The sequence below is a fragment of the Aythya ferina genome (genome assembly GCF_964211825.1).
Source record: "Aythya ferina genome assembly, chromosome: 1".
NCBI lineage: Eukaryota > Metazoa > Chordata > Aves > Anseriformes > Anatidae > Aythya > Aythya ferina.
Window position 1 is genome coordinate 2,975,693 of NC_140296.1, and position 8,032 is coordinate 2,983,724.

The window sequence follows — 8,032 nt, forward strand, 5'->3', positions numbered from 1 at the left end:
CTGCAAGGGTCCCATTTTTCACACCTTTCCCAGTTGCTGCTGCATCCCCTCTGAACTCTCTCACAGTGTCTGCCTGGAAAACTTTGCCAGGTTTTCTAACCTCATTCCTGGGACCAGAGAACTTGAGGAGCACATTTGGGAGAGCTGCAAAGTAAAAGACAGGAGGGGTGGGAGGGTAGCAGCAGCTGCCATGGAATTGGGTGTAATAAATTATCCCCAGGCAGGGTGGAAATGGTAGTGGATGTAGCCTTAGCCTGTCCCAGTTGTCAAGTAAAACATGATGATGGTTTAAATGACTTCACAGGCAGGGGGAGGTATGGGGAGTTAAGAGGGTCTGGCTGGTGAACAGATTGTAACTTGAGCTCACTCAGCTACAGCTGAGACGTCTTTAAAATCTGCAGTGACTTAACCAGCAAAACGATAAATTCAGGTAGTATCGTGTTGTGTCTGTGCTTCTGATCTGTGGGGGGGGTCTGAAGCAGTGCAGGGGAAAAGCGAGGGTGTTTGGGATGCTTGTATCCCAGACTTATCTGTGACTTAGTTATGTCTTTTAGATCTTTCTTAATTGATATTTATTTATTTATTTATTTATTGGGGGGAGAGAGGGAAGGGATAGGGGGAGGGAAGTTTAGGGAGATCGACTCGTTTTATTTGATCCAAATAAAGCAAGATCTTTCTTTGAGATAAGACTTTATTCCCATAACAGCTCTTGCACAAGACCAAAATCCCAACAGGCAAATTGTGAAATAAGAGGTAGTAAGAAAGAAAAAAAAAAAAAAGCAACATTTAGGCCATGAGATGCTGACAAAAAGGGGTTTGTTTAACTCTGTGGCACTCAGGTACTCTGCGAGGAGACATCTGAAGATACCTCGTGTGGGTGAGGCCAGAGGTCTGCTGAAGGCGAGTAGGAAGTGCGAGATGCAAACCAAATGAAGTGACACGTTCTGCAGCACACAAACATGTGATGTCATTAAACCTCTGTTGTAGCCACTAGAAAGCTTCCTCATGAGCTGTGCGAGGAAGCAGGAGGCTGGAAAAACAATTACACCATGGGAAAAGAAGAGAAACAGATAATGTAACTTGGAATGTACACAGGCAGAGAGTTGTGCAAAACATGCCTGGTTGAAAATTGGTCATGATTTCTGGTTTTGAGGGTAAACTGACACCAGAGAGCAGATCTAACATAACAACCATACATAGAAAGGACTTGGAGTGCCTGTTCTTCAAATTAATTCTGACTTCTTGTCCAACAGACTTGGGCTATCTTATCCAATGAGGATATCCAACTGGATGCCCACAAACTGGTGTTTGGTGGTGTTTGAGATACCATGGGACATGCTGCCTGGCCTCCAGCTGGTAATCAAGAATAGCTAGGTTTCCTCTGGATATTGTATTCACACGTGGAAATTCTGTATTTATGTGGCCCAAACCCCAGGAACATCCCAAATTACACCAGTTGCTTGCCAGAGACTAAACTGGCTGCCTTTGTTTGGGCAAGTGACTCAAGCATTTAGCTCTGGGTTAAGATATTCAAATGCAGGAGTCTAGATGTAGACAACACCATGAGAGCTGGTGGAGATATAGCAAATACAGCTGGTGGATGAAGAGAAGGTCAGCTCACTGGGTACCAGGACTCTGAGTGTCCCAGATGACCCAAGTCCCAGCCTCCAGCTCATGTAAGTGTAGATGTCATAGGGGAGTTAAGGTGTGCATAGGAGAACTTGGATGTCATAATTCTTCATGAAGACACCTGCATTTTTATCTATCTTTGTGTTTTAAATGCCTTTATCTGGACTGTAGAGGGAGACAGCATTGGCTACTGGTGACTCACATCTCTAGATCTTCTTCAGAAACACCCCCTCCTTATGAGACATGGTAGTAGGAAAATGTGGTGGCTTTTCTTTCCTTGTGCTCCTATAGCACAGAGTTCAGAGCACCATGTGGATCATGGCACACCCAGCTCCAGTTCCTCCTCTGCAGGAGGGGGACTGTTTCGATCAGCACGTTGGGCAATATGGGAGCACGGTGCTTCCCAACTGTCTCGTCCAGTCCTTTCCTGCTGCCTCCTGAATTCCCCGTGGCCAAATCATCATGTTGAGGGCACTGAACCCTTCTTTGGGGATTACTCAAGAACTCCATAAGGGGTACAACAAGCTATAAATTGAGAAAATAAATAAAAAAGAGGATCAATTGATAGGGTCCGCTAAGGCAAGGAGGACACTGAGGGACAGAAATAAAGTTTTCATCCCCTTTGTATGGAAGAGACTTGAACTGGCAACCTAGGCATGGAGCTGTCATGGCAGCTTTATTTCCAGCTGCATTTTGCACAGAGCTTTATCTAACAGTGATGCTTCAAAAACATGTACCAGTTTAGGAGCCTTGGGAGACAGACAGATGCACAGCATGTGAGCCCTGTTGGGGCTTACACAGGTATGAGCATCTTTGTGCTGTTTGTGGCATTTCTTGTTACACCAAGGAGCAGAATGTTAAATGCAGGGAGAATTTTGACATCAAGCACAGTCAAATCTACACAGACAAATCTACAGACTTCAGGCGTCATCTGGAAGATAAACATTACTGGAACAGGTTGCCCAGAGAGGCTGTGGACTTTCCAGTTTTGAAGATTTTCAAAAGTTGTCTGGATGTGGTGCTGGGCAAACTGGTCTGGGTGGCCCTGCATTGGACCAGGTGGCCCCCCAGGTCCCTTCCAACCCCAACCTTTCTGTGAACAAGGACTGTAAAGATTTAGATTGTGAACTTAAATACCCAGAGAGGCAATTAAAGCAGCAAAATACCTTTCTGGCTCTTCATCTCGTTGGGCAGCATTGCTCCCAAGCAGGAAAGGAGCTTGATTTAGGGGTGATGGGTCCAGTTCAGCAATGCTATAACTTGTCTGCTGTCTGTGGCAAAGCATGCAGGACAGGTTAGAGGAAACATAATCTTAAATACATACATAAGCCTAGAAACATCTGCTCAGGTCTTTTAAAAATGTTTTTTTCAAAGAGTAAGCACCAACTAGAGAAGCTGGGGTTTTGAAATCCTTCAATCTACAACTCCCATCAGAAGTTTCTGCTACAACATTTTAAAATGAAGAACAGTGGATTCAAAAAAACTGTAAATATTATAAAAATATACCCATTATTACTTAAGATAGAAGAGCATTTTATGACCAAAAAAAAATAATTAAAAAAAAATTAAAATCTTACCTCATAGTTGTCTTCTGGAATTTCAAGGAGTTAATGACATTATTTTGTCTTATTTTCTTCCTGTGCTCCAACACTACTTGATGTGCCAAAACATGAACAGATTTATTAGTTTCAACAGCCTAAAACACTTACTTTTGATATGTTTTACTTTAGTAAAACTGAGGGGGATATTATTTAGCAATCGCTGATTTAAACATTTCCTCATCTTCTCCAGAACAAAGAAAATAAAACTGAACTGAACTTTGCAATGATTTGTAGTTGTACCAGAATGTGTTTACTGCAATAAAAAGAACTGAATTCAAACTGAAGCTCTGGCCTTACGAAACAAACAATTCCCAACTCTACATTTTTCAGAATTTTCATTAAAAATTTTGAAATCTTTAATTTTAATCTCGAGCTATATATATATATGTTAAAGCAAATATGATGTGAATTCAGATCTGCATGTTCTGACCAGCTCCACTTGCTTCTGACATCACCAAGCACTTGCACCATCTCTCTGGACGCTTGTGCTGCCAAATCCTTTCTTCAGCTCCAGTGCAGGAGGCAGAACCCACCAGTGGACTCTGTTGCTCAAAATTTTCTCTATTCATCTATTCCCCACCTAAAATTATGACCCGTTCTCCTTGTTTTTCAGAGACTCATAGAATAATTCAGGTTGGAAGGAGCCTCTGGAGTGCTCCATCACAGCTCCCTGATCAGAACAGGGCCAACTTCAATGTCAGCTGTTGAGTAACATCCAGTGCTGTCTTCTTTGTAACTGCCCTTCCAGTTTTGCTAAGATTTTCCCCCAAGGTCTCATCTTCTTCATGCTGAACAAACCTTATTCCTTCTATCTTTTTCTTAGCTATCACATGCCCCAGCTCCCCAACCACCTTGGCGGCCTCTGCTGGACTTGCTCCAGTTTGTCGATATCTCCTCTACACTGGGAGGCCAACAGCTGGACACAGTATCCAGATGTGGTGTTAAAAGTGCCAAATAGGGGGGAATAAATTAAATTCCTCACTAAGCCTTTGCAAATACAGCTCTGCACGCAGCTAGGTCTCGTTGTCACCAGGGTGTGATGCTGATCCATGGACAAATTGTCAACCAGGGCCCTCACGTCTTCTTCTTCAAAGCTGCTTTCTGGTCAGTTTTTCCCCAAGCTAGAGGCTTGCACAAGCTTGTTCTCTCCAAGGTGCAGGTCTTTGTTCTTATTTTGCTGAGTTTCATGAAGTTTCTGTAGGAAACTTCCTGTGCTATGGGGTATCCCTTTGAATAGCTGCTCTGCCCTAGCATGTAATCACTGCTCTACTTCGTGTCATCCACAAAGCTTCCTTATGGGGAAGTCATAAATATTAGGGAGGAATCTCTTCTGGTGTCACCTTCCAGAATGTTTCTTCATAAACGGACATTTCCTGATGCCACCTTTGCTGTTTGCAAAATTCATTCACCCTCCTGGAGATGATCATGACATCAAAGCAACCCTTGATACCCCTTTTTGAGCCTGGAAAGTGTATGTCTTTGATGTAATAACTGCTAGAAATGGACAGGAGGAGAAAATCCACGGAACTAACCTGGCTCTGCAATACAACAGAGCATCCATGATCAATAGCTTGGGAAAAAAGTGAACCCTCCCTCCCAGTTCTGCAGGACTGTTCCCTGATATTTGCCAAAAATCTGTTTAATATCACATTGCATCAGCCGCCAAATGCCTTTGCTTTCGAAAGAATGTTGCACAGCCTGATGGGCCTTCCTTCCCTTTGCTTAATCAGTCTCTTTTCCCCTCTGTTTCAGTTTCACCCTGTTTCCCTTGTTACTCTATGCTCCCGTTTGTCACCCCTCGTGAGCTGATGTCCTCTGTTTACATGCACTACATATTTGTGGGCAGCTAGCATGTCGCCTGGCCGAGGTACCTGGGTCTCCCTCTGTTCCGCATAGCTCAGCCCTGACGTCCTCCACGCTAGCCTCTTCCCACCCCTCTCCCTTGGTTGCTCTTCAGTTTCCTCTTATACTTCTCGGTTACCCATCGTGGAGATCTGATCTGTACTAAAACCATCTCTCTACTCCATTTCCTTCTCCCATCTTTCACTTCTTACTTTATCATCCCTCATTTCTGCTCTATTATCTGCCTCCTGGGCTCTCTCCTCACTTTTCCACTACAAGAGATGGGTTGAAACTTCACAGATCTGCTCTAACCTCTTGGGCTGGGGAGCGGTGGCCACTTACCACCCATTCCTCTGGAGGATTTTCATCTCTCCATGATGCTTTTTGGCTTGGAGAGAATTACACCAACACTTTATTTTCCCCCTTTCCCATTTTTCCCCCTGAGCTCTCCAAAGGCTCTCTGCTCATCCACATTTCCTCCCATTTCTTGTCCAACTCTGTTTGTTCTCTCATCAAGCCATGACCATGAGACCAAAATCTGCTCCAACTGGATAGCTGTGGCATTGCCAGAAAGCTGAACACCCTCAACTTCATTTTTTCCCCATTCCTTAGGGATAATTCTCCTTTTTCACCCCAAAGAAGCCAGAACTATAGGTGAATGGTTACTCTGTGGGTAATGAGGTATTTAACATGATCCTGCAGGGAGAAGACTACAGGGCAGAGAAGCTGTTAATGAGCAGCTTTGCTGTAATTCAGCTCTTCAAATGCTCATTGCTCCTCTGACATGGTGGACAACTATCATTAGCAAGGAAAGTCTCAAGTGATAGCAGGACGTATGAACCTGCCTGGTCTCAATTTTGCAAGGGAATGCATAAGACATACTTCCGAGGTCTGGTTTTGAGAGGAGATGGACCCAGACTTTTGGAAAATCAGACTTCTTTCAGGACTGGCCAGATGCAGACTGAAAATGTAGGCACCTGAAAGAAATCAGTGATCGCTTTCGAAAATCTTGATCAGATTGCTTCACACAGACAGGCATGAAACAGGAGTATACAGGCACCGGTACCACAAGCTGGCTTCTATTACAGAAAATCGTTTAATACAGGCTGTTTTAGTTTAGATTAAGCAATGTTAATCCTTAAGCGGACCTATTTCTTATACTGACCTGTATGCATCTATGCCTTTGCACAAGTGTGCACAGAATCAGCAGTTGTTTATGGAAAATAATAGATATGACCATAGGGTACTTTGCCATGCAAGGTAAAATATATTTTTATCTCTCCTGTGGAAATAGAGGCGGGGCAGGTTGTTGTTTTTGGTTGTTTCTCCTCAGGCAAGCAAAAGGGTACTGAATAGATTGGGGAATGGGTAGGAACAGGAAAGAAAATGCTCTGACCTTCTCAAATATCGTAAGAGTTGTACTGGTTTTGATGGTACGTGGCTTATTTGGGGCTGATAGGGGTCCTTGCAGAGAGCTCTGGAAACAGAGGCACTGTACTCTGCTAGGGTATTATCTTGGCTTGGCTTTGCAGGAAGAGCTCACGCCTTTGGAAACTGGGACTTGACTTTCCGTGGCTGCCCAAATGAGTCACGACTTGCTGAACTTCCAGGGACCCTCTCTGGGAGTTTTCCAGTGCTTCCAGTGCTTATGTCTGCCTGACCCCACTGCAAAGAATCACTTCTGGGAACAAACCACAGGAACCGCTTAGTGTCTCGTGTGTAGCAAGCTGTGATAGGAATTATTTGAAGGAGAGCTGTTGGATCTGTTGTTCCGCCCCGTGCAAACAGCTGCAGAGAGGAAGCTACTTGCTGCATGAAAACATAATATATATAAAGTTTATACAGTGTTGGTTGTATAAATCCCACATACTGCACATGCTGTGCTACACATCTCAGAATCCCAGAAGGAAATTTCTTGGCTGAGTAGCATAAACTCCCCTTGAGTTAGCAGATGTTGTTGCAGGGAATTTATGAAAGAGCAATGCATGAGGGTGCAAACTGAGGTTACAAAATCAAAGCCCAAGCTGCCTATATCCTCTCAACCTATTAGGATGATGTGGTTAAGTGTTGGGAAGACGTGTAAGGTGTGAGTAACAGCTACATTTGATGTAGGATCAGGCACTTTGGTATTTGGGCTTCAACATTTGGGGCTAATATAGGTGTATCCCCTATTTTGAGGAATAAGAGTGTGGAAATTTTTCATTTCTCATTGTTTTCCCTCTCCTCGTTCCTTTATTCATATTTCCTTTCCCTCGTGCTCCTCATCCTGTTTAAAATAACCAAGCAGGCCAGAGCAGGCTCATGTCACTTCTCGGCTGCTTATGCTGCTAACAGAGAAATCCAAATGAGCCATGCTGCATGTTACTCCTGGGACTTATTCCTCGAGAAAGCTGTTTCTGCTCCCATGGAAGTCAATAGAAGTCTAATTAGTCCCAGATGTTTAGTAATAACAAGCACTTCCTTTTGGTAGAGCCAAACAAAAGCAGTGTTAAAACTGTTAATTAAATGGGTTTGGCTCTGTCGTCAGGTTATTAACTAATTCTAGTCATGGCAGCCAAGCTAATACTGGCTCTCAGAAGGAGGTATAATCTTTCTGTGCTTGACACAAAAGGCATGAATTTGGAGTATGGCTCAATTAGCCCATGTCTGGGCATACAGCGAAGCTTGCTTTCATACCAAAGGAAAAGCTTGCAGACTTCAGCATCTGGCTTCCAACTAAGCCCCAAGATAGCTGCTTGTGCAAACTTTCTCCTAGAAGAGACGGAGCTTGATCCAAGGCACAGCGTTGGCTTCCATTGACTTTTCATCGTCTGAACATTGTCCTGGGCAACCCGCTCTGGCCCTGCTTGAGCAAGGGGGTTGGACCAGATGAGCTCTACAAGCCCCTTCCAACCTCAGCCAGCCTGTGATTGTCTGATTCATATGTTTTTTATTCTCTGATTCATATTAAAATGTTAGAC